Genomic DNA, 24253 nt, shown 5'->3' on the forward strand with positions numbered 1-24253 from the left:
GAAATGTATATAGAAATGAAAGTATCATCACAACTGAAATTAATTGCATTGCCAGCTTCTGTTCTTTAAGGTTCCCTAAACACCAATTAGTAGAAGATTATGTGTGTGTGTGTGTGTGTGTGTGTGTGTGTGTGTGTCTTTCTTGTTCTCTCTTGTCTAAATCTGCCACCTCCTGTCTGGGGTTTTTTAATCAGAAATAATCCAAAACTTTGCTCTTATATGGACTGAAAATAAAAAGAAAATAACTACTTTTGAAAAGCCAGCTATTTTAATACAGCGTAGCAGGATTTGGCACTTAGGGATTATTTCCAGATCCAGCATGTAAAATGGAAGCTGTAGGATCTTAATTGGAGTTCTTTCATAGCCTTCTATTAGATAGCCATTTTTATATGAATCACAATGAGAATGGCTTTTCTGCTAGCAGCATCTTATCTAAATATCTCTACCCTGAAAAGCTAAAGTTGCACAGACAATATCTGACTTCAGGAAATAAACATTTTCTCATAATTCTGGATCCATCCCAGGTCACAACAACTCAGTAGAAGATGTATTTGTACCTTAACAGATTTGGCTCCATTCTACTGACATTTCATTTCAACTAAAAAACTGCAGTCACAATTCTCAAAAGGATGGAAAGTAGTTATTGCCTGGCTTTGGCCATTTCCCCTTGCTCAATACTGAGAATATTACTGCAGTATCCCAGATATTCAGATTTCAAGGAACTTGTAAGGAAATCAATTGTGCAGAAAAGGAAAGGAATTGCTTGCATCTTGGATCTCCCACTGGCAGAGTCACTGTGAGTACAGGAATATATTTACATTCAAGCATGATGAAGCCTCATATTGCAGTCTCTTACAGGGTAAATAGTGTACGCTTGCATGTTTTTAAAAAACCCTTTATTCAGATACAAGGGTTACTCAGAGAGCACAGAGCTTGGAAACATATGGCATTTTGTTTTCTTCTCTGATGCCATCCTGTTTTGTGGAAAGCAGATAAACAGCACAACAGAATGAAACTATCACCTCTGACAAAAGCCTCAATTAGCGCCGCCACTTCTGCTACCTCAATGGTGTATCTGCTGCTTCTGGGTGGTTATGTGTCACACGGCTTTGGTGGTAACACATCTCAGGAAACATCTATAAGATGTTTATTTCTCACACTGATGCTGTTGGGGCCAAGCATTTGGATGGGTGTGAGGACTTCATTTGCAGAGCACAGTTTCCCCACCTTCCTCCTATGGCAGCCTGAAATGTGCCCTAAAATCCCGTTCCTGGTAGACAGGCCTTGGGGGAGCGTTTTGGGCTTACGTATGTAAAGAGGGGGAGAGTAGAATTATGCTGCATTAGCAGAAGTCCTTGCACTAAAGAAACATTAGTCAAGATCCAAACCACTATCTGCTACATCTCCCTCCCCCAAATTGCTTCTCTGTTTTCCATCATGCCAGACAGGCATGGGAAGTCGGGGTCTCAAACTACAACCACACCTGCATTCGTTTATTTTAAAATTCAGTTTTTTTTCTTTTCATTTCATAATGCTGTTGTCTTATTTGCTTCTTTTGATTTCAATGAGAAATTCATTCTCCCCCAGATTGTTAAGGTATCTTTCCAGCCATTTCAACCTAACAGCAAGGAGGGTACATGTCCACTGTTAGGCTGAAATGGCTATGAGCGATTTCACCAATACATTTTGCCTCCCCCCACATTTCAAATCATTTTCCAGCAAAATACTTATGCAATCATCAGCAATCCTGTTCCTCAGTACTCATGTACTGCCCAAGCTAAGCATTTAAAAAGAAAAGGATGTTTTTTTAGTAGGAACTTCCTGTTTGCCTCTAATATTTCTTTTTAGAAGATATTGTGGAATAATACATATTAGTTTTCCTGTTCAGTGTAATATTGGGGTCTTAATACTTTGGAAAGAAAATAGCCATGTGATGGTCTTTCAGGGAACAATAGCAAGACTTCAATATGCAGTGAACCTCAAAAAGTAGCTCCCTAATGCAGCCTTGTGTGCCATTTAAAGCTTTATGCAAAATGAAGAGATTTCCTCTATCTAGGTTTTAGTTTGTGAGGGAATAGTAGCCACTTGGTTAATGGGGCAAAAAGGTTCCATTTATTTCAAGCTTCCAGAGGGGTCAGAACCACATCCAAATGTTGGGGAATTAAACTAATTCTGCCTGCAACAAGAAATGAGAAAGGGCATGGCTTCATCATGGGGATGAAAAGGAAATGGACATGAGAGGTTTTTCATATATTCATATTTATTACAATATATACATACCTCACCCAGATTGCCAGCACCCTGAATGTTATGCCACTCATTCTCCATCAGATTGTTCAGGTATCTCCCTCCTGTGTGGGAGCAGGAAGAGGTGGGGTAACCTGCCCCAACTCAAACTCCAGCCTGCAGCTGATGCAGTCTCCAGTGCAGAAATGGTCCCAGAATTTCTAAGCAGATTTTCAAAAGTATTCCCATAGAAAGTGCATTGCATTTATCTAATCTCTGTAACAGTAAAGCATGAGTTACTGCCAATAGGTTTTCTATCTTCTAGGAAACAGCACATCTAGAGAACTAGTTTTAAATGGTAAAAGGTGCCCTTGTTTACAATGGTCATGCAGACAGCCAGTACTAAAGTTATACCCCCCAAGTATAACTTCTAAATATCTTTTCAATAACCTGCTTATTAACAAAAGTACACCGAAAGAGACACAGAAGTCACCATACAATGCATTCCAGATTTTGAGCAACAGGAACACCTCCAACCAACTTGACATGCTTCTGTGCCTTCTATATCACTCCCACAAATTTCAGTCTCTTCTTGCTGTTGGGTCTGAGGTCCTCATCCAAGGACCAAAGTGATCTCCCACACTGATTGCCCATTAATTACTAACCACCTAATTTGGGATCCAAGAGAAGCTAGAAAGAAACGCTATACAACCGGACAACAGAGTTCATACCTGGTTTCTTGCATATTGTAACAGTGCAGCTGGCATACTAGAAGCAGAAAGCCAAGCACTGAACACCAAAATATTATGCTGACACTAGCAATTCAGGAAGGAGAGGAAGAGCTCCATTTTCTCATATCTCTTTTAAAGCTTCTAAAATTGCTGAATGTCATCCACATAGTGCTAAAAAAGAGCAAACTTTTAACAAAGTGCTGAAATGAGAAAAGAGTGGAAGAAGTGCAAATTCAAAGCAAGTAACCCATTGGCCAAAAAAACTTGGCAATAATTCATCATAGATCACGGCCTAAAATTGCTTCTGCATTACGGATACATGCCTTCAGCTATCTGTATGGCTGCAGACTTGTATTACCATTTCATAAAGGGACAAGGCGGATGGCACAGGCTGGTTTTAATAGCAGGCCTGTTGAGATATCCCGTGGAGGTGAAAAAGTAGCTATTTGTGGGGAAATAATGGTGTGACCCTAGTGAAGTGCTTCTTTGTTCATCACATTCTCACAAAGCTTGAAGCTATATATAGGAAGAATGAAATTAATGGCGGTTGAAAAGTTCCCTGTTTGCAGAGAACTAGCTTGACGGGCTGCGACTGTCTGAAACAACACATTGTCTTCTGGCCATTCAGGCAGTAAACATTTCCCTCAATATTTATGTACAAATGACATGATTAAAGTAGAAATACGACACTTTTAGCAGGTGCATCAGTGTGGATGAAAAAATGACAGATAGATAGACAGGCAGGCAGGTGGATACAGAAGCCTTTATTGGCATTCAAGAACAAGATATACAAAATATACATAATAACATAGTTAAGATAAAACAGTGTTAATCAGTTTCATTAAGAACTTGGAATTGATTCTAAAAACATTACCTAAAAACACTGCAATACAAGAGGTTTGTGTTGGAGCAGAGCCATCAAACAGTCTGCTAACAATTGTTATCCAGTTCAGACTGAAAAGTGGACAATATATTGTTAATCAAAGAGTGATATGCAGAGAATTTAGGACAGACCAAAATAATACGGGGAAGAAGGTCTGGGGCCTTAACACGAATCCTAACTCTAACCCATGCAGACACAACCTCTCTGCTACAAGGATACAATTACACCTCCCTCAGAAAACTTCAGAAGGAAACGAGTTTGGCTGAGCAAGCATGGAAGCTTTCCTTTCTGAATAAGGTTCTATAGCGGCAAGATAGGGAGGAATCATTTTGTATGGTGGGATAATATTCCATACATGAGGAGAACAAGATAAAAAGGAATGGGAAGATAACATTTGAGCTTCAATATCCTTAATTCTCCTTGCAATTTACTTATAGATATTTTTCTCCTCAAGGCCTATCAGAGAGAGGGGGGGGGGGGTCTTGAATTCCTTGCTATGGAATATTGTGTTGACTTCTATTTCAGATGGTTGCAAAGTAGGGTAACGCCACTTTAAAGAGGACAATAGGTTTATCAACAAATAAAAGCCATGACAATTTAATAAGACACCTGTGTTCAGAGGCAATATATCAGTCTTAGTAAGAAGGGCAGTCTATAAATAAAGGAAATAAATAAATATACAGCAGGGAGCACTGCTTTTGTATTTTTCCTGGGGGCTTCCTAGATGCACCTCTCCTTGTCACATATTGGAAAGAGGATGCTAGACTAGAAAGACACAACATGCCATTTGCACTAAAATCAGAGCTGTAATGCCACACTGCAAATAGAATAATGAAAGTGTAGAATGCTCAAATATTCACAAGTAGTCATGTATGATTCTAACGTGTAGCTATTTCATACTAAATTACGATATCTTAAAATAATTTTTTTTAAGTGGTAAAGCTAGCACTATAAGCCAATGGTTCACAAACTGCAGTGGGCTTTGTCCTTAGTAGATGTTATAAACCAGTGCTTCTTAACCTGGGGGTTGGGACCTCTTTGGGGATCGAACGACCCTTTCACATGGGGTTTAGCAGGGCAAGCAGCTTGCCCGGGGGGTGCCATCCATACAACAGTATTGCAGGGTAGATCGAGACAGAGCAGTGGAAAAGAGTGAGATCAGCATGGAGGAACAGAACTGAACTAAGAAACCCCAAGGGGGGAAAAACAAACAATTTATATACAATCATGAACAATGGATCTTCATGCTATTGGTCAGTGTCAGTTTAATTTCTGTGAAAAAGCACTTAATAATTTTATGGTTGGGGGTCACCACAACATGAGGAACTGTATTAAAGGGTTGTGGCATTAGGAAGGTTGAGAACCACTGTTATAAACCATGGGAAACAAGCAAGTCTCTAACACAGGGGTAGCCATACTGTGGTTCTCCAGATGTCCAGGGACTACAATTCCCATGAGTCCCTGTCAGCCTAATAGGAATTGTAGTCCTTGGACATCTGAAGAGCCATAGTTTGGCCACCCCTGCTCTACTAACACTTTCTAGAAGTTTCCAACACCGGGGAGAAGGATTAAATCAATCAAATGCTTCTTGCTCCAAAGTCAGGACCAAAAGATACTCCATCCTTGGTAATGCTTCTTGGCTCCAAGTCATGCAAGAAATATGAAGATATTATCAAAACTCTTCCTCTTCCTTTTCTGCATGATCATCCATTTGGCTGACACAATGTAGTTCCAGCCTAAATCTCGGCCAGAATTCAGACTGAAATAGACTTAGACAATATGTATTATTCAAAAGCACCCAGAGCCACTGATCACTCCCTATAGGCAAGCAATAGATACTAGAAATGAATCTATGAATTACAGGGTTGGATGTCAGCAAAATATTGATGCACCCCACTCCATACAGCGAAATAAGGCAAAGCAGTTTCAATTGAAGTTTCACAACAGCTTCCTTAAGAGGGTGGCATGGCTCCTTCCTACTACACCATTAATTGTCTCTTGAAGACCACAGAGCAGCCTCTCTGTAACTTTTCATTATTCTTACAGATAGACAGGATAGAATGAGCAGATTGTAAAGTGAATAATCCCAAGTACTCCATCTATGTTCACAGGTGTCAACAGCTGAACTCCAATAAAAGAGGACAAGAAAATACTTGTGATAACGCTGCGGTAGATTCTGTCTATATGATGGCATCTAAATTGCAATAGATGTGAACACCAAGTACCCTGTTAAAGTGTGACAACATGGGTGACACAATCATCTCACCATCTGGCAGATGAGACTGCATGTATATAATGTTAGTGACAAAGAAAGGTTTCTTCAGTGCCATTATCAGCACAAATAGGTATCCAAGTGTGCTCTAATGTATTCTTGGTCAGGCACAGCATGAATCTTCTTTCAGGACTTAGGCTCAAGCCACTGTGCCAACTGCCTCACAGTTTACAACTCTCCAGTCTACAGAGTGCCTTTAGCTCGAGCTAGTAGTGGAGGGTATTAAGAAAAGTGCTCAAGAATGAGCAAAGTTTATTTCTAGCCTAACTCTGGGATCATACCCAGCCTGTTTCCCTTATTTAATATGGAGTCTCAAACACATACAATTCTCTCAAGTTGTTCACTACACCCTAAGTAGAGCCAAAATGTCCCAATATTTTCTGGAGACTAAATCGAGTAATTTCTCAAGTGCAGCGTAAGTACACTGATTCTGAGATTCAAGAATGAACAATATTACAGTAAAAATCATTAAAAATTCTGAATCTCTTTCAGTAGGGCAAAACTCCTCCTTACTCAATAGACAACCAGGCCTTAGGAATGCATACTGTGTTCTCTTCATGATTAAAACATTAAACATTCAGTTTTTGCTTTGTCTCAATCTAGAATTAAGAAGCAGCAGCAATTGAAAAGACAAGGGGTTACTAATAGGAATCTCCAGCTGGGAGAAGGTAAGACCTGATATAATACAATCATATGTACAATCTCAAAGTAAGACCACTTCATACTTTCAGAGTAAAAACAGGAGTTGATAAATAGACCGATTCTGGGTGAGGAATCTGCCCCTAGACAGCCTCTGGTTGTTGGCAGGTTTTAGAAATCCCTCCACATGATGTTGTCTGCATCCCAAGGCTGTCCAGGGGCTAGCTTGAGTTTTGGCCAGATTTGCCTTGAGATGAGGGAAGTTGCCAAAACTGGATTTGCCACTTGTTATCTCACTTACATCATGGAGCAATCAGGGGTAAGCCTTTGTGGAGGAAGAAACGTGCAACAGTCCCTGCAGTGTTTTGCCTGCTCTCACATATGCCGTCCCTTCTCCATTTACTGTTCCAATATATCTTTTGGTCCGCATTGCCGCAAAGCTACTTTGCATAAGTTAAAATATTTTTTTCTACAGTGTCCACAGTCTTTTTGGGATTGGGCAGGCAAAACACACTCCTGTTTGTGTTTTCTGGCAGAGGGGAATGAATGGGGAAATGGTGGGGATGCATGATGAAGCAGCCCTCTCCCAATCAGCTAGGCATCTTTGATTTTAAGCCTATTGTTTACACACAATCACTCTTTGGGGTCCAGTTACCATGTCCAGCCTCACACAACTCTACCCCCCAAAAAATAGAGCCTGAAACACTGCAAATCCCAAAAAGGGGGGGATGCTTTATCGTTGTGGCATTTCTTCATAGCAACACAGAAGTGTTGATTTTTTAAATTAAAAATGCATTTACATTGTGATGTTACTGCATAGCAACATGGAAGTGCACTTAAAAAAATTAATTGCGGGGTTCAGGGGGGATGGAAGTCTGAGTCTCCGAGACAACTTTTGTGCTTTGATTGGTGGTTTGCTGTGACTGACAAGCCGAGGAGCAGGGGGAGAAGTTTGACTTGTTTTCCCTTGCCGCCTCATTGGTGGAGGGAAAGGAGGTGGAGGGAAAACACAGGAGAAGTCTCCTGTGAGGAGAATTGCATTTACAAGCAGAGACACCACAAGTGTTGCACCTTCATGTGAAATCAGTCATAGTTTGCTCTTTTCAATATTTGCATTTTAAAAATCAATGTGAGGCCATTATTTGGCATCATTGGCACATGATTTTGCATATCCCAGGATGTGAAACTAAACTATTATTAGCATGGAGGCGGTAACACAACATTAGAGAACTGGTGACAGCTAGAGTAGGGCAACAACATATCCTTTCAGAAAATCTCCTGGGGGGCAATTATAAGTGTAGCAACTGCCTGATATATGAACAAATGTTGAAAATCTTGGTGCACACACATTCGAATTGTTCACACATCAGGTTAGACGATTTATTAATTAGCAAAAATGTCCTTGCAGTTTACTGTACATTGGAATATTTTCAAGACCTATGAAGGTTCAATGATGGAATACTTGACCAGGATCGAGAACTGTATCATGGAAGCTCCCCTTATCAATCCCTGGTTGGAACATGGACATACTCTCCAGGACTTTTCATTCTTTGGGTTAGAACAAATAACAGCGGGACCACATCAACAAATCGATATACACAGAAGACTTTTCCAAAGATAATATTATTACACCCACGTTTTTGATACTATGTCACCAAAGGGGTTGAATGCATTTTGGGATCTGTCCTGTTTCTTATGACATGATTTTTACATGGAATAGTGTGATCTGTATGGGTTAGATGCCCCTTACGGGACTGTTAATTATATTCAGCTGGGATATGCCTGCTTTGATTGTATGATATATTTTTAGAGAGCTTGTTGCAATGGTTAATTGAGACACTGTCTGGTATGCCAGAATGATCTCCACAAGAATAATGAGCTATATACAGATTGAAATTATAAGGTAAATATTAATTGTATGTTTTGTATAGAACTATAATAGGCTGGTTTGCATTATTGAGGTATTTATGGACTTTTTATTTAGATAGTTACACTGGATTTTGAATATATTGGGTGGTTTCCCACATTACATGGTAAAAGGTATGTTAACCTTTCAGGGAATGATGCCACAATTGTCATATGTATAGGATTTGTGTTTACTGATTTGTATAATTTTAATTGTTGAAGGTCTTTGTCATTAAGCCTTATAAAAGCCGTATTTGTGCTCTAGAATCTTAATAAAACAGCTTAAGGACTTTTCTAAGAATTGCCTATGTCTGTTTTTTGTGGTTCCATAGATACACATCATGGGGTCATGACAACTGGTGAACATAGCTGCTTTATTTCTTTTTTATTTCTTTATAATTTAATTTGTATACCCTCTGTAGCTCACATCTCTGGGCAGCGAACAACAGAACCAAAAGCTAACAATTCATTACAACAGACAATAAAACAGTATAAAAGTTTAAATTATCACTAAAAATACTGTTATCAGCACCAGTAATAGGTGGTTTCTGGTCTATAGATGTTTTGATTCCCTTACTATACTGGATTCTGTGTATGACATTGTCTGCTTAGTCCTGGTTCCATCTCTCTCCACTCCCTTTGCTGCAGATCTTCCTGACCATGGTTCTATACAGTCAAAAGCACCCTTGGATGACACACAGACAGGAAGATCTGCTTTTCTGCCTGATCTATTTTATGCTTAGTGCTACAGTGGGATAGAAATTGCCAATGCACTGCCAAAGAAAAGTTCCGCTGGTATACCTCAGTGCTGCGATCTTTTTTTCATCCTCCACCTGCCAGGAGCAAAGTTGTACAGCGAGACAAAAGTGGTGTGTAGGCAGCCCTGGCATAATTATGCCTTCCTCTTAGAGTGTGGACTCTATGACATTGTACCCAATGAGGTCCTCTGTCTTCCCAAGCTCTGTCCCCAAATCTCCAAGAGTTTCCCAATATGGATTTTTCATACATGTTTTCCATCCCTCACTCGAGTCTAGGTTTATACTGAGCAAACAGTCTTGTCCCATACAAGCATTCGTGTAATAGAAGAAGAAGAAGAGTTGGTTCTTATATGCCACTTTTCTCTACCCGAAGGAGGCTTACAGTCGCCTTCCCTTTCCTCTCCCCACAACAGACACCCTGTGAGGTGGTTGAGGCTAAGAGAGCCCTGATTTCACTGCTCGGTCAGAACAGTTTTATCAGTGCTGTGGTGAGTCCAAGGTCACCAGCTGGCTGCATGTGGGGGAGTGAGGAATTGAACCAGGCATGCCATATTAGAAGTCCACACTCACAACCACTACACCAAACTGGCTCTCAATAGCTTATAAGGACATAAGAACAAAGAGAGGGCTTTACCCACTGCTGTACCTCTGAGCCCATATTTGTTGAAATGCATGGGAATAACAACCAACTTAAATTCATTCTGCATCTAGAAAGCTCTGGGACCCTGCTATAAGCTGTTTCTGTCTTGCTGCTACAGATGGTTTACTGTTTCTCACTAAACTCCAATATTCTTTTGGAAAATTCATGGCAGCTTAAGATGTATGAAGCAGATATAAAGTTGTAGCAGCTACATGCCCTAAAACAGATGGAAGATCTTAAGCAGTTCTTTAGTTAAATCTTTATACTTGTGTCCTCTGACCTATGTTATCTTTTATTCTCACACATGCTTTAATCTGTCATAGATTGTCAAAAGCCTGGAGAAAATATATGTTCTGTCCCTTTAATATAGACTTAATTTATAGGAAAGGGTAGGTGAAACATTTCATGGTATAGAGAAAAAGAAAGGGGCAGTCTGTTGACAAACTTTATCTGGCCTACTTGGAGATGTGAAGCCCTGATGGGGGTGGGACTAGAAAACTTCGGGAGAAAACAGTGTTTTTATTTTGGTCCCCCCCTCCCACTTTTCCGATGGGAAAAATAGGAATCTAGAAGAGTACTGAAATAAACTCCTATTACATACTTTGTCTTTTATAATGAGTAAAATGCTTTTGAAGATAAGATGGCTATGCTGTACACATATACAGCTCTTAAATCCAATATGCATTTCTGCACTTAGGATAATACATACTCTTCATGACGAGAGCATGCAGGATTTTCCTTGTTTTTCAATAGTCTTCTGTTGTCTTTCTGACCTAAGGTGGATGATTTTATTCACCTCTTCCTCAAACCACTATGATACATGTCACTAGCTTATTGCCCTACCTTGCAGATAGGACAAAAAAGATCAGAAGGAGGCGAGGCAGAAACTGCACCAAAGTTAAAATTTCATTGATGATTTAGTCCTCTCCCTAATATTGCCATAAGTTAAGTTAGAAATCAGTTCCTGGGCTGCCCTGCTGGGCTGCACTCAGGTTTCATTGGCTAAGAAGCTGAGACCAAACTGTTAGGCTACTTCTGAGCCCAACATCCAGTCCACAGAATTAGAAACCAGGGTAGACAGTTCACCAAGGGATATGGGCAGGGGTGCAGAGTCAAGAGACAGGCTGGGGTAAAATGCTGGAGAAAGTTCCAAATCCGTACCATGATCATGGAGGCAAGGAGCAGAGTCAAGAGCTGAACTGGAGTTAGGAGTCAGGAACAGAGTCAAGAACTCAAACCAAAGTCAGAAGCCAGGAAAAAAGTTGAGAGCCAAGCCAAGGTTGGGAACCAGGAATGAAGTAAAGAGTCAAGCCAAAATCAGGATCCACCAAGCAGAACTTAACTGCAGCAACCAGCAACATCGTATGTCTAGGCAGATGGGCAGGGAATGCACACGTTGCACGCGTGGACAGGTTTGCCCCAAGCCCATTCTTAAATATACCTTGGCTGGGTGGAAAAGTCATCCACCAAAGGATTTGCAGCTGTGCTTAATTGTCACCTGAAGGGCTGTCAGCTGTGTGCCATCTGACTGACAGTGCACTGCCAGCTGGGCCAATCTTCTGACAATTGCCAGGTTGGCTCACCTTCACCTCCTTTGGCATTCTGGCAGCTCTTTGGGGCTAAAGGGACCCTTCTACCAAGGTCCTGGTGGTGTAGGCACAAAGAGCTAGGTTGACTCCTGGCTGGGACCAGGCAGCTCCTTGTCCCGGGAGTCTGGCTAGTCCCGAATCCCAGCCAGATCTGTGACATCAGGCTCCTGTGGAGGGTGATGCACTTGGCTCAGGCTTAGCTGAGTCAGTTGCAGCCTTCAGAATGCCCCCCGGGGGGGGAGGTTGGGACATGCGGGCATGACAGTTTCCCTGAAGAAAATGGCTGCTTTGGAGGGGGACTCTAGGGATTGTATCCCACTGTGGTCCTTGTCCTTCTCAAACATTCAGGAGTTTCTCTGCCTGAATCTGGCAACCCTACTGACAACAGTCAAGTGGATTTCTACTTAGTACAAAAATTAATCTTCAAAGAAAGTCATTGGAAATCAGACATCCTTTATAATACTAATATCTCGTTTTTCTTATGTATGAACTATAGGGTGGTCATTTTTTAACCTATTGTAGATAAAAGCTAAAGGAACTTTAGTTAATAGTATCTTAATCTCTGAACATTACCACTCATTAAATATAATTTAAACCTCTCATATTTACCTTTTGCGCAAATTTAATGCCATATATAGTTTGTTTAAGATCAAGCCAGAGTCAAGAAAACAAATTCAACTACATGTGCAGCTGAAAATTTACAACTAACACTGCAATCCTGGTGATGCTTTCCTGACATGAGACTATTTCTATCAATAGTGGACGTCACTTTTGAATAGACCTGCCTGCAATTGCTTCCTAAGCCCTTTCTTCAGCTGGGCTTCATCACTTCAAGACAATCATGGATTCACAAAGAAATTAACTAGATAAACTATGTCTTTCCAGAGAGATAATTTTCCTCCTGGCATTCACTTAACATTCTGAAATTGAACAAGCTTTGCAATCTGCAATACCAGATATCATGCTGAAGTTTTCTTTAGAATTCATGCACCATGTAAAAATGTGAAGAGCCATGATGCTTATCTAAACAACTGTAATGCAAACCCCCACAAAAAGAATAGAACATTAGTTTTAAAAAGTCATATTATAAATAACACAGACATTCTTTCTTGTTGCTCTAAGTGGATTTCCTTTCTTTTTCCTTTCCCTAAATTAATTATATGTCTTCTGGTTCAAAGAAATTCCAGTTTGGTGATGGTGTTCTAGTTGCCTAAGGGTTGAGGAAAACATTCATGCAAGCAATTCTGATGCATCACATCCAGATTATTCTCTTCTTATTAAATGAAATATTATTTGGGAAAGACTCCTTTGCTTTGTTCTTGAGTCTACAGCAAAAGAGCTATCAAGTCATAGATGAACAAGAAGCTATAACTAACAAAAATCCTTCCATATAATAATTTCATACATACTTAGTGACAATATTGTTTTTAGCTGTTGTAAAAGATCTTCATGCTGTGGCAGTGGGGGAAAATTCATTGCACTCTTACTAACACTCTTGTGGAGTACCATAGGGTGCCATTCTCTTCCCACATTGTTTAACATCTATATGCTTCCTCTGGCCCAGCTGATCTGGAGCTCTCTCTCTCTCTCTCTCTCTCTCTCTCTCTCTCTCTCTCAGACACACACACACACACACACACACACAGAAACATTTGCTGGATATTTGGAAGCAGTGATGGTCTGGCTCAAACAGAGTTGCCTAAACCTTTCCAAGACAGAGGATTTGTGGCTGGGTCAGAAAGGGTCAGATAAGGAAGCATATCTCCCCTCCCTAGATGGGGTACAACTGGAGATCTAGCCTGTCGCCAGGAACTTGGAGGTAACCTTTGATACCTCCTTGTCAATGGAGGCACAGGTCACTAGAGTACCCCAATTAACATTTTTCCATCTGTGCCAACTGATGCTACTAGCACCCTATCTGGCCCTGTAACACTTGGCTACAGTGACCCATGTGATGGTCACCACCAGGGTGGATTTCTGCAATTCATTGTATACAGGTCTTCCCTTGGTCATGACCCAGAAGTTACAACTGGTGCAGAATATGGCTGTTAGGATCCTCACAAGAACACCTTGGAGGGCCCATATTTAGCCAGTGCTAAGACAACTGCATTGGTGTTCCAGATCAAATTCAAGGTTTTGGTTTTGACCTTAAAGGCCCTCTACAGTCTGGGTCCAACATAGCTGAGGGACTGCTTATATCTCTATGCCTCCCCTACATCTCTTTGCTGTGCGGATACTAATAAACTGGTAATCTCTGGTCTGAATGAAGTGCACCTGGCCTCAACCAGGGCCAGGGCCCTTTTGGTCTTGCTCCCTACCTGATAGAATGAGCTCCTGGATGAGCTAAGGGCCCTATCAGAGCTATCACAGTTCCACAGGGCCTGAAAGCTGGAACTCTTCCACCAGGTGTTTGGTTGAGGCTAGGGCAGGAAGGTCTTTGGGTCCCCCCCCCCACACACACACTTTATGGCTTGACACCTTAGACATCCTACATCTTCCATTCACCCACTCAAAGCATAGGGTCTGGCAATGAGGAGGTTCATGGAGCCAGGGGAAGAGAATTGTTAGAGATGAATCTATGCAGCTGTATTGTATCCTATAATAATTATGGGATCTTATTGTTTTATAGTATTGTAATCTATGCATTTCTTATGTTTAAATTGCAAGCCGCCACAAGCTGGCCTTTGGCCAAGAGCAGCAGGTAACAAACTGAAATATACCATATTTGCTGGTGTATAAGACGATTTCCCTCCCCTAAAAAACATGCCTCCAAGTGGGGGGGTCGTCTTATACGCCAGGTGCACTTCAGTTGGGATAGACATAGCTGCCCATAGTAGCCTTGGTGACCAGAATTAAGGGACGCCAGGCGGAGGCGGCAGCGGCAGAGGCGGAGGCAGAGGTGGCGGCACCCCCCCCCACTGGGCTCACCAACTCTGCTGCTGTCTTGTGAACTCCTCCCGGCTCGGAACTCGCTGGGCCCAGCAAACTTGTGCCTGCGTGCACGCCCCACCTTGCCGCGGCAGCAACGGGCCCTCTCTCACACAGAAGACTCTGAAGCGGGAGGGGGAGAGAGAAAGAGAAAGCTCCCAAAGGGCCAGGCGAGCGAGTTGCGAAGGAGTGACGAAGGAGGAGGATGCTGGGGGGGGAGGTGCCAGCCTCTGCTCCTGCTTCCTTTCACGGTTTCTGAAGCTGCCCTCTTTCAGGAAGAGAGCAAAACTTGGCGCGCAGGGAACACTAATCCTTGTTCTGCCCTCCGCTCGCTTGCTCGCTCCCTCTTTGTTTGCAGTTGTAATCAGAGGATGCTGTTTCAGTTCAATGCACAGAGGTGCCGCCGTCCACAAAAGCAGCCTCAACTTGCGAGAGAGAGAGAGAGAGAGAGAGAGAGAGAGAGAGAGAGAGAGAGAGAGAGAGAGAGAGAGAGAGAGAGAGAGAGAGAGTTACCCCCTTCCTCTCGCCTTTTCTGGGGGAAGGGAGGTACAGTAATCACTAATCCGAGCATACTTTTTTGCTTTTTTAATGGCTCTCTCTCTTTCTCTCTCTCTCCTCCCCCCTTCTGATGCTCTTTTACATTTTATTTGGTGTGTGGAAGGTGTGTGGAAGAGGGGGTAGTCTTATACGTCGAGTATATAACAAACTCTATATTTTGAGTGAAAATGTTGGGGGTCGTCTTATACGCCCAGTCGTCTTATACGCCGGCAAATACGGTAAATAAATATAAATAAGTAAATAAAACTGGAGAAACCAAGTACTACCTTAAGGTTGTAGAATAAGATTATTCAGAAAGCTACCAAAGAACTATTGACATATGCAATCATAGAGAAACAGTGTTTTCAATATGGAACATTTTTTTTAATTCATGTGTTTTATACATTGGCTTAACATTATAATTTTTTCTATTAATCATCTTTCACTATATTACTTTGTGGCATGTTAGTTGTTTAGCTCTCTTAGATTTGGTTAGATTTGTCAAGGGACACATTTTGGTGATGTGGTAATTAAGATTTGAACAGATGTCAGCATTAATAAGAGACACAAATGAGGTGCAGGGAGATAAATGCACTGTTTTAACTATGCTGGCGAGTTTGCCATTCCTAATAGCTGTGAATGGCACAGATTCAACAACCCTTTGGTTGAAAGAGTTTTTGGCATACTCTCCTGAAATTAAGCTTATGGATACTAGTAGCTAACTATAGAATATAAACAAATAAATATAAGGAGGGGGGAACATAAGCAGAAAAGTGGACTTCCATTTTGGCAAGCAAACTCCAGAAAAAAATGGAGCACAAAAACAAAACCACTGATGCATTTAAATTTGGGGATAGCAGTAATGTCTCATTATAAGGCAATTATAGAAGGACTTTTCCCCATTAGATAATTTCTAATATTCTGCAGCGCCTTCATCATTAACACATATCACTGTGAAATGGTTCTGTCATTATAAGTTTCACAGACTTCCTGCCTAATATTAAAAACAAAGGACACAATGTGTTTATTTCACCACTTCACCTTGGGAAACAGTCTCATAACGACATGACCTGATTTTATTTCTATGTTATCTTGCTTTTTCTTATCTACCCTCAAACCAAGTATGACTTTCTTGCCTCATTCTTCCCACAGCACTCTAAAATGCTTCCCAAACTCTGAGCAGAAACAGAAATCCTTGTGCCCGCAGAAATGTATGTCTGGGCAGAATCCTTTAAGTGGAGAATTTCTTCCCCATACGCAATTATAATGGCTCTCGAGCATGCAGTTTCAGAATTTCCTATCAATCATGGTGGAGATCTACTGCTGTCCTTTCATTGCTATGAATTTGCTCTGGCTCTCACATATTTCAGGTGATAGCTATACATAAGAGAGAGCAAGTTATAATGCATATGACATTTATTCCTCCAGTGTCTGTATACAAGGGAGGTATAAGATGCTCTATTTTACAACATACCACTTCTCCCAGGCTTTTAAAATAAAAAATATGATAAGATTCCAATGATCATCCTGAAAGCTACGCAAAATACTTTGATCAACCTTAGCCACTCATGAGAACAGAAGTTTCTCAATTGTACTCTTTCAGAACGTGATAAATATACTGTAGTGGGACTTGGAGATATCTGCCTAGATATGCAACTACCCAGTTGCCAATGGATACAGAAAAGTTCTTTTCAGGTGGATATCCATGTTGATCTGAAGTGAGACAGCAAGAAGTGATCTGAAGTGGAACAGCAAGGTCCAGCACCACCTTAAAGAACAGCTAAATACTATTTATTTTTATTTTATTTTATATATTATTGGTTTTGTAGACCACCCTATCCCACAAGTATGCTTGGGGTGGTTTACATCATAAACCATAAAATGCAGTACATTATTAAAATTACAGTTAAAACAATAATAAAACCTTGCAGTTCCTTAGGTAGTTCCATCAGGGTACGGATCTCAATTGGTAGCTCATTTCATCAGGCTGGGGGCATGGCTGAAAAGACCCTGATCCTGGCTGAGGCATGAAAAACTTTTTTAGGCTGGGGACCACTGACATATCGGTATTTGAAGATCTTAAAATTCTTCTGGGGGCATGCTGGGAAAGGCAATCCCTTAGATAAGCAGGGCTAATAAGGTTAAACCCAAAACCTTAAACTTGATCTGGAATTCAATGGGGAACCAAGGCAGGGCATGTTATGTTTGAGGGCATGTCATGTATGGACCCTCCACAGTGTCCTAGTAAGGACCTGAACAGCTGTATTCTGCACCAGCTGCAGTTCCCATGTCAAGGATAGGGTAGGCCCGCACAAAGCAAGTTACAGTAATTTAAAAGTATCGGGTCCAGTTTTCAATTTTCAGTGATCTGGATGAAGGGGTAGAGGGAATGCTCATTAAATTTGCAGATGACACCAAACTGGGTAGAATAGCAAATGCCCCAGAGGAGGAGGAGGAGGAGGAGGAGGAGGTCAGGGAATGGTTCCTCTTGGTAGCAGAGGATAGAACCCACAGTAATGGGTTTAAACTATGTAATATATACAATATCACTGGTTAGATATCGAGGGGGAAATCAAATTAATAGTATTTCAGCAGTGGAATAGGCTGCCTAAGGAAGTGGTGAATTCCCCCTCACTGGCAGTCTTTAAGTAGCAGCTGAACAGATCCTTATCATGGATACTCTACACTGATTTTGCAACAAATAGGGGCTGGACAAGATCGCCTGTATGGCCCCTTCCAACTCTGATTTAATGATTCTCCTGGAACACGGAAGTACATTATGACAAGGGTGAAGCACCTTGCCTTGCTGCTTTATTACAAGGAAAGAAGAATTCTTTCTGACAGTATACTTCAATGGAATTTTTAAAATACTGAATTTCATAATACTCAGTCATAATTCACATAGCCCATATTCTTGTGTTGCTTTCTGGAACCATCCCCTACTTAGTACAAAATAATTCTCCCTCCTATTTTTACAGCTTTTAAATAATCTCTTTTTTTCCTTCTGTGGTATTCATTATTTATTGTTCACTTGTACTTTAAGTTGCTTTAACGCTGTGAGCCATGTAGAACATTTTTAATGAAAAGAATGAAGAGAATAATTGTTTGGAGCCATTTGCAGACTGGCACCAGCATCTAAAAAGACTATAGATCCCCAAGACATACTAAAAAACCATGAATTCTGGATAACCCCAGGATAGACTGATCTATCTTGGAGACTAACCAGGGTCAGCTCCAGTTAATATTTGGAAGAGAGCCCATCAGGGAATAACCAGGGTCATTATGCTGAGGGAGGCAATGGTAAACCACCTCTGAACACCTTTGTATTGAAACCCTATTTATTTATTTATTTATTTATTTATTTATCTAGTTTTTTATACTACCCTTCCATACGGATCTGGGCAGTTTACATAAAACATTGTAGAACATCTACATAGAACATAGAACAATATAACAATCATGATATAACAGAACAGTATTTTAACAGAGCAATAACGCTGACAATCAATTTTTCACTGGGGGGGGGGAACCTGTAGAATCAGTGGGCCTCAAGCAAATGCCTGGTGGAGGAGCTCCCTTTTGCAGGCCCTGCAGAATTGTGGAAGTTCAGGCAGGGCCCTGATCTCTTCAGAGAGCGTGTTCCACCAGGATCGAAAATGCTCTGGCCCTTGTTGAGGTCCAACGTGTTTCTTTGGGGCCAGGGATTCAATTGGAGGTGGCGGAGTGTAAAGCTCTAATGGGGGTATAGGCAGGGAGGTGGTCTCTCAGATACATTGAGCCCAGACCACGTAAGGCTTTAAAGGTGATTACCAAAACCTTAAACTTAATCCTGAATTCAACTGGGAGCCAGCCAAGTTGTTGGAGTACCGGCTGGATGTGGGATCTCTATGATGTCTTCATGAGAATCCTGGCCGCGGCATTCTGCACCAGTTGTAGTTTCTGGATCAAGGATGAGGGTAGGCCTGTGTACAGCAAGTTGCAGAAGTCCAGTCTAGAGGTGACCATCACATGGATCACTGTGGCTAGGTACTCTGGATCCAGGTAGGGTGACAGTAGTTTGGCTTCACAGAGGTGGTAAAATGCCACCCATGCTACCTTTGTGACCTGGGCTTCCATTGTAAGGGAAGCATCCAGGATCATGCCCAGGTTCCAGGCAAAGTGAGTCGCTAAGAGCTGCACATCATCCTGGGTGGGCAGGCACACTTCCTCCCATAGTCTCTTCCTACCCAACCAACAAGACCTCCATCTTTGCATGGTTGAGCTTCAGATGACTCTGCTTGATCCATTTCATCACTGCTTTCTGGCATCTGGCTAAGGATTCTGGGGGAGAGTCAGGGTGGTCATCCATCATAAGGAAGAGCTAAAGGGACGTCATAAGTTGGTTTCTATTTGAAGGCAAAAAAAAAAATCATCTTCTTCCCCCCACCTTCCTCTACAGAGCAGATGAGGAAACAGAGCAAGAGGAAACAACAGCCCGTACTAATATCAAGCTATTCTGCTCTAGAATATTTCAGGATGCATTCTATTTGTGGTAGCAAATATTTCCATAAGCCTCACTTTCCTTTTGAGAAGATGCATAAAGCTGATCCCCACCTTCTACGCGAATCGGCATGGCTTGATATAATTTAATGACCGACCATAGTCTAATAAACCTCTGTATGATAGCTATTGTAAAGATCAGTTTTGTAAAAATAATAGATGTTAATTTAAAGCAACAAACTTAGGTGTTGAGTGATTTATAAGGGCTTCAGAGGAACTCAGACTGTTGCCTACAAAAAGTGAAACAATATTATACCTGTCAGTCTACTAGATTTCGCAGGTAACTTTTTCATCTTCATCTTACAGACAGTAATGCTAAATTGCATACAAAATACATGGATAGCTGGCAGTGAACTGAACTTTCTCTTGATTAGATAATTTAAATCCCATGCATCTAAAAACTAACAAAAGCCCCACAAATCATAACACTTCCAGCAATTTTTGAAAGCTGTCAAACTTTATGACGTAGGACATCTGTTGGCAATTAATTGCATTACTAAGAAACATGTTTGATTTTGCTTTCTATGCTGCTTTGAGCAGTTTAGCTAAAGGGTCTAGTTTTGTGCTTTGGGCTGCCTTTTTTTAAAGCTATTTCCTTCTCCCTAACCTCCTTCCTTCACTCATATGTCTTCTCATTCAACAATTATCAGTATGTTAAAAACCTACAGCCACACAACAAGAACATAAGAGCTCGGCTGTATCAGATCAATTAATCTAGCATTCTGTCCCACCCAGTGGCCAACCAGTTCCTCTGGAGATCCAACCACTTGGAATAGAGTCTGAGGCCTTCCCCTTGACAATGCTTCCTTGCATTCAGAGGTTGATTGCCTCTGTATGTGTGCTCCCTTTAGTTATCATGGCTAGTAGTCATTGATATACCCATCTTCCATGAGTCTGTCTAATCTTCTTTTAAAGCTGCTTAAACTGGTGACCTTTATTACATGCACTACATTGTCTGTCAGTAAATAGAACAAACTGGCTTCTTGGAAATCAGTCTGGTGGCTATTTCAGAACTGGAAAAGGTTACTGTAATACATTAGAGATATTTTCAACCACTGATGAATTAGTACTCATATTTGGATACCTTCTAGTCTCCCACAAGGCAGATTATGGATATAGTATTTGTTTCTTCACATTTCTTTTATTCTCTCTTGGTTATTATTGTAAATATGCTTTCAATTTTAAGTGACTTAGAGGATTGTTTTGGGAGATCATTCCAGCTTCTCGGGACTCCATTGTATACTGACAAAACTTCACTCTCAGCAAAGGTGGTAATTATATCCCTTTAGCACTTCTTGTTCCTTTTCTGTTCCAGTTCAGCTCTGTAGCCCCAAAATGTCTTTTATTCAGTTTTACCTTTTACTGGTTCTCCTGACAGAAAATGCAAACAAGTTAGTTTATCTCAATTTCAACAAAATCAATAGTTATGGACTGGTACTTGTACTCCCAACAATATCATATCAAAAAAGGTGCACATCATCTAACTAAACATATCCCAGTAAAAAAATATATTGAAATTCCCAATTTCAACACGGACATAAAAACAGGAAGGAAATCAATAAGAAAAAAATGCTTTGGGGTCAATCTTTTTAATTATTATTCAGGCTAATTAGGCTCTGATATTTGTGTCATTTCATGAAACAGAGAACTTTTATGTTCCTGGCATGGCCTTAAGTGTTTTATACATGGCTTAGAATAACAAGGTAAGGCAAGAGCATGTACAAGTGTGTTAAGAGTCCTATTACTACACTTTCAGTGCTTCTTGAGTACAGGAAAGTCATCCTTCTGGGGTAGATACTGGAAGTACAGAAAGGGCTACAACTCCGTACTTTAAACAAGCTATATTTGGATCATAACTAAAGATTAAAGTGGTACTGTCCACCAGAGTACAATATTTTTGTCCTCTTGACTATTTCAGAAAGTCCTACCAGTTTCTATGATTCCCTAGAATGAAGCAGGTAAAATATGTTATTACAGGTATCCAGTATATGCTTATAGAAGGTCATTTAATAAGGTGACCAGATTGTCCCACTTTTGGAGGGACATCTGGGGGTACCTGGCAAATTGTACTTATGAAATTAAAAATATATATACTACAATACTATTTTTATGTTCTATGTGTTCTATGAAATTTTTGTTGCTCCATATAGACCACATTTTAATCAAGACCCCCCCCCCGGTCAATGGTGTCCTGCTTTACCAATGTTAAAATCTGGTCACCTTATCATTTAAGTCCCATTAGAAATATGACATTTTAGGTCTCTGAGAAGGCTACACAATTAAACACCTGTGCCCCACAGCAAACTCTGCAACCTGGAATTTGCAAAAAAAAAAAAAAAAAAAGGACAACAGAGATTCCTGCTATTTCATGCTGGTGGGATCAGTTCTACAGCTCCTTTCTTTCCTCTGCCTGGGGCTTCTGGAAGGGTTTCCCAGAACTTTTACATTCTCCCCCCACTCTCTTTCAGGAGCTGGAAAGTCTCCCTTTCATCAGCATGTTCAGCAAATGTAAAGAAGAACAGTAATCATGTCCAACTTTCACAATGCATTACTATTGGGATCCTGCTAAAGTCTCTTTGAAACCTATATGGGAATTTTAAGAGAGACAAACCATAACTTCTCAGCAACAGCATTCCTGACAATAGGAAGAGCATGGCTGTATATAAAATTACTATAAAAAGATCATATGGACAGTACTTGAAGGATGTAGCAGAATGGATCCCCACTTCTTTCTGTCTGCAAAATGAATTGTGGCTTTTCTTTTCCCTCCACAGCCTCCACTGCTCCCCCAAAAGATGTTCATATGGAGAGAAGGCTACAGGCCGAGGCAGAAAGATCTGTTCCACAAAGCCAGTGCATGTGTGGTTCATAAGATCCAACTCTTTGTCTTGCCAAAGATATCCACAAGACAAGTGAGATTTTTCCTTGAAATTGCATGCAGACTCTGATCCAACAAAATGCACCAACAATGAACAGATTTGAGTGTATTTAACTGTATCTGTAGAATAATAAGACATACCTTCTATGAGCTTATTTCAGAGTTTAACCACAGTTAAAGATACTACAAAACATTTCTGAACTTGCATCGCAATTTTATTTTCAACAGTGAGGCCACTGGCACTAACAAATTACTATATATGCTCCTCATTACAGCTTAAAATTGAAGGCTCCCACAATGTCAGAGCTGATCAAACCTCTTCCAGAGCCTTTTTATTTCTTGCGACAAGTGCCACAGGCTAATTCAGAGCTCTGCTCTTTTTGTTTGTGATTCTTGTTAGTTCAAAAGGAAAACCAGGATATCCATCCTAGTCACTATCCTTTCAAAAGGAAATTAAATCTTACTTTTAATCTGAATAGCCTTGCGCGCCCTTCAGAGTAAACAAGGACTTGAATATTTCATTTTGCAGGGATTTCAATAGCTAGGGCAGGAGGAAGCCAACTTACGTTATTGGTGTTATATGGTAATATAAGGATAGGTATCTATTCTGCCATATAGAGCTCATAGTTGGCTCTTACGTCAGTGAGTTCTGAGTCAACATATGCTTGGTTTCAATGGTTTTGATGTAACTGATTTATTACCCAAAATATCTGGATGTAGCTTGAAACTATCATGTAACACAGAAGGCAGGCTTGACCAGAATGCATACTCATAGCATGAAGAATTTTCCTTTCCCAAAACTGGTTTTAGAATTTTTTTTAAGACATCCAGGAGGAAGAATTCTAGTGAACTCAAAACCTTGCATAGTTATGTGTTGTTGGTTAAAGCTAACAAAAGGTAATCCCTGGCCCCAAAGATACCTGCCTGGCCTCTATCAAGGGGACTATTGTGTAGGCTTTGGTCACTTGATCCCCGTTTGCAAAGACTGTAAGGATCAAGTGATACTATTAGACATATATTGGAAGAAATAACCTAGAACTGGTATTATTAAAGAAAATACAAGGATCATTGTAGAAGACTGTATTGGGTGAAAACGATGCATAGTTTCTTGGGCTCACTTTGACTCTTTGGTGAAGAACCAACAAACATTTGGCACAGTGCCATCGTCAGCTTGTTTATATTGTGTGACTTCAATCAAAGCAAGGGTCTTTTCAGCCCTGGCCTCAACCTGGTGGGATGAATTGCCTGTGATGGAGCTATCACAGTTCCAGAGGGCCTGTGAAACAGCACTCTTCTGCCATGCCTATGGCTGAGGCCACGGTGTTTTAACTTTGTATGGGCTTCCTTCCTTTCCTCTCTGTTTCCCTTCTCTCTTTCCTCTACTGGCACATATTACCAACATTGCAGGCCATGGAAGATATCTGTGGGAGGGGGTGGAGGCTCGGTTATAGCTAACAGTTAATAGTTAATTTTAATACTTTATACCACTATAATTTTTTTCTTACTGTTTTGAACCTCCTCAAACCCGTTAATGGACATCACTGATTCAGTGTATTGATTCGAGTTTGGCCGATTCAGGAACCTGGAACAAATTCATTTGAAACAAAGGGGATCAAGCTGTTTGGCAGGGGGTTTAAATGTCTCCACACAGATGAGGCTCTGCACAGCCTGGGAGGGGTCTACAGGAAGACATGTAAAGACTCCAGCTCTTAAACCCTCCATCCAGCC

The 24253-nt window shown here is 40.8% G+C and overlaps 1 protein-coding gene and 1 long non-coding RNA gene across 4 annotated transcripts in view; one reads left to right on the forward strand and one right to left on the reverse strand.

The window, feature by feature from the left end:
* LOC143845320 (uncharacterized) overlaps positions 1-8666 on the forward strand; it is a 45412-nt gene extending 36746 nt beyond the window's left edge. The window contains exons 3-4 of the long non-coding RNA XR_013234357.1: positions 6716-6780; positions 8160-8666. This is a non-coding gene — a long non-coding RNA (uncharacterized LOC143845320). The remainder of the gene's footprint in view (positions 1-6715; positions 6781-8159) is intronic.
* The window catches only part of GALNTL6 (polypeptide N-acetylgalactosaminyltransferase like 6), a 542786-nt gene that overhangs the window by 433868 nt on the left and 84665 nt on the right, over positions 1-24253 (reverse strand). The window lies entirely within an intron of this gene.

This window comes from Paroedura picta, chromosome 10 (assembly GCF_049243985.1).
Source record: "Paroedura picta isolate Pp20150507F chromosome 10, Ppicta_v3.0, whole genome shotgun sequence".
Lineage (NCBI taxonomy): Eukaryota > Metazoa > Chordata > Lepidosauria > Squamata > Gekkonidae > Paroedura > Paroedura picta.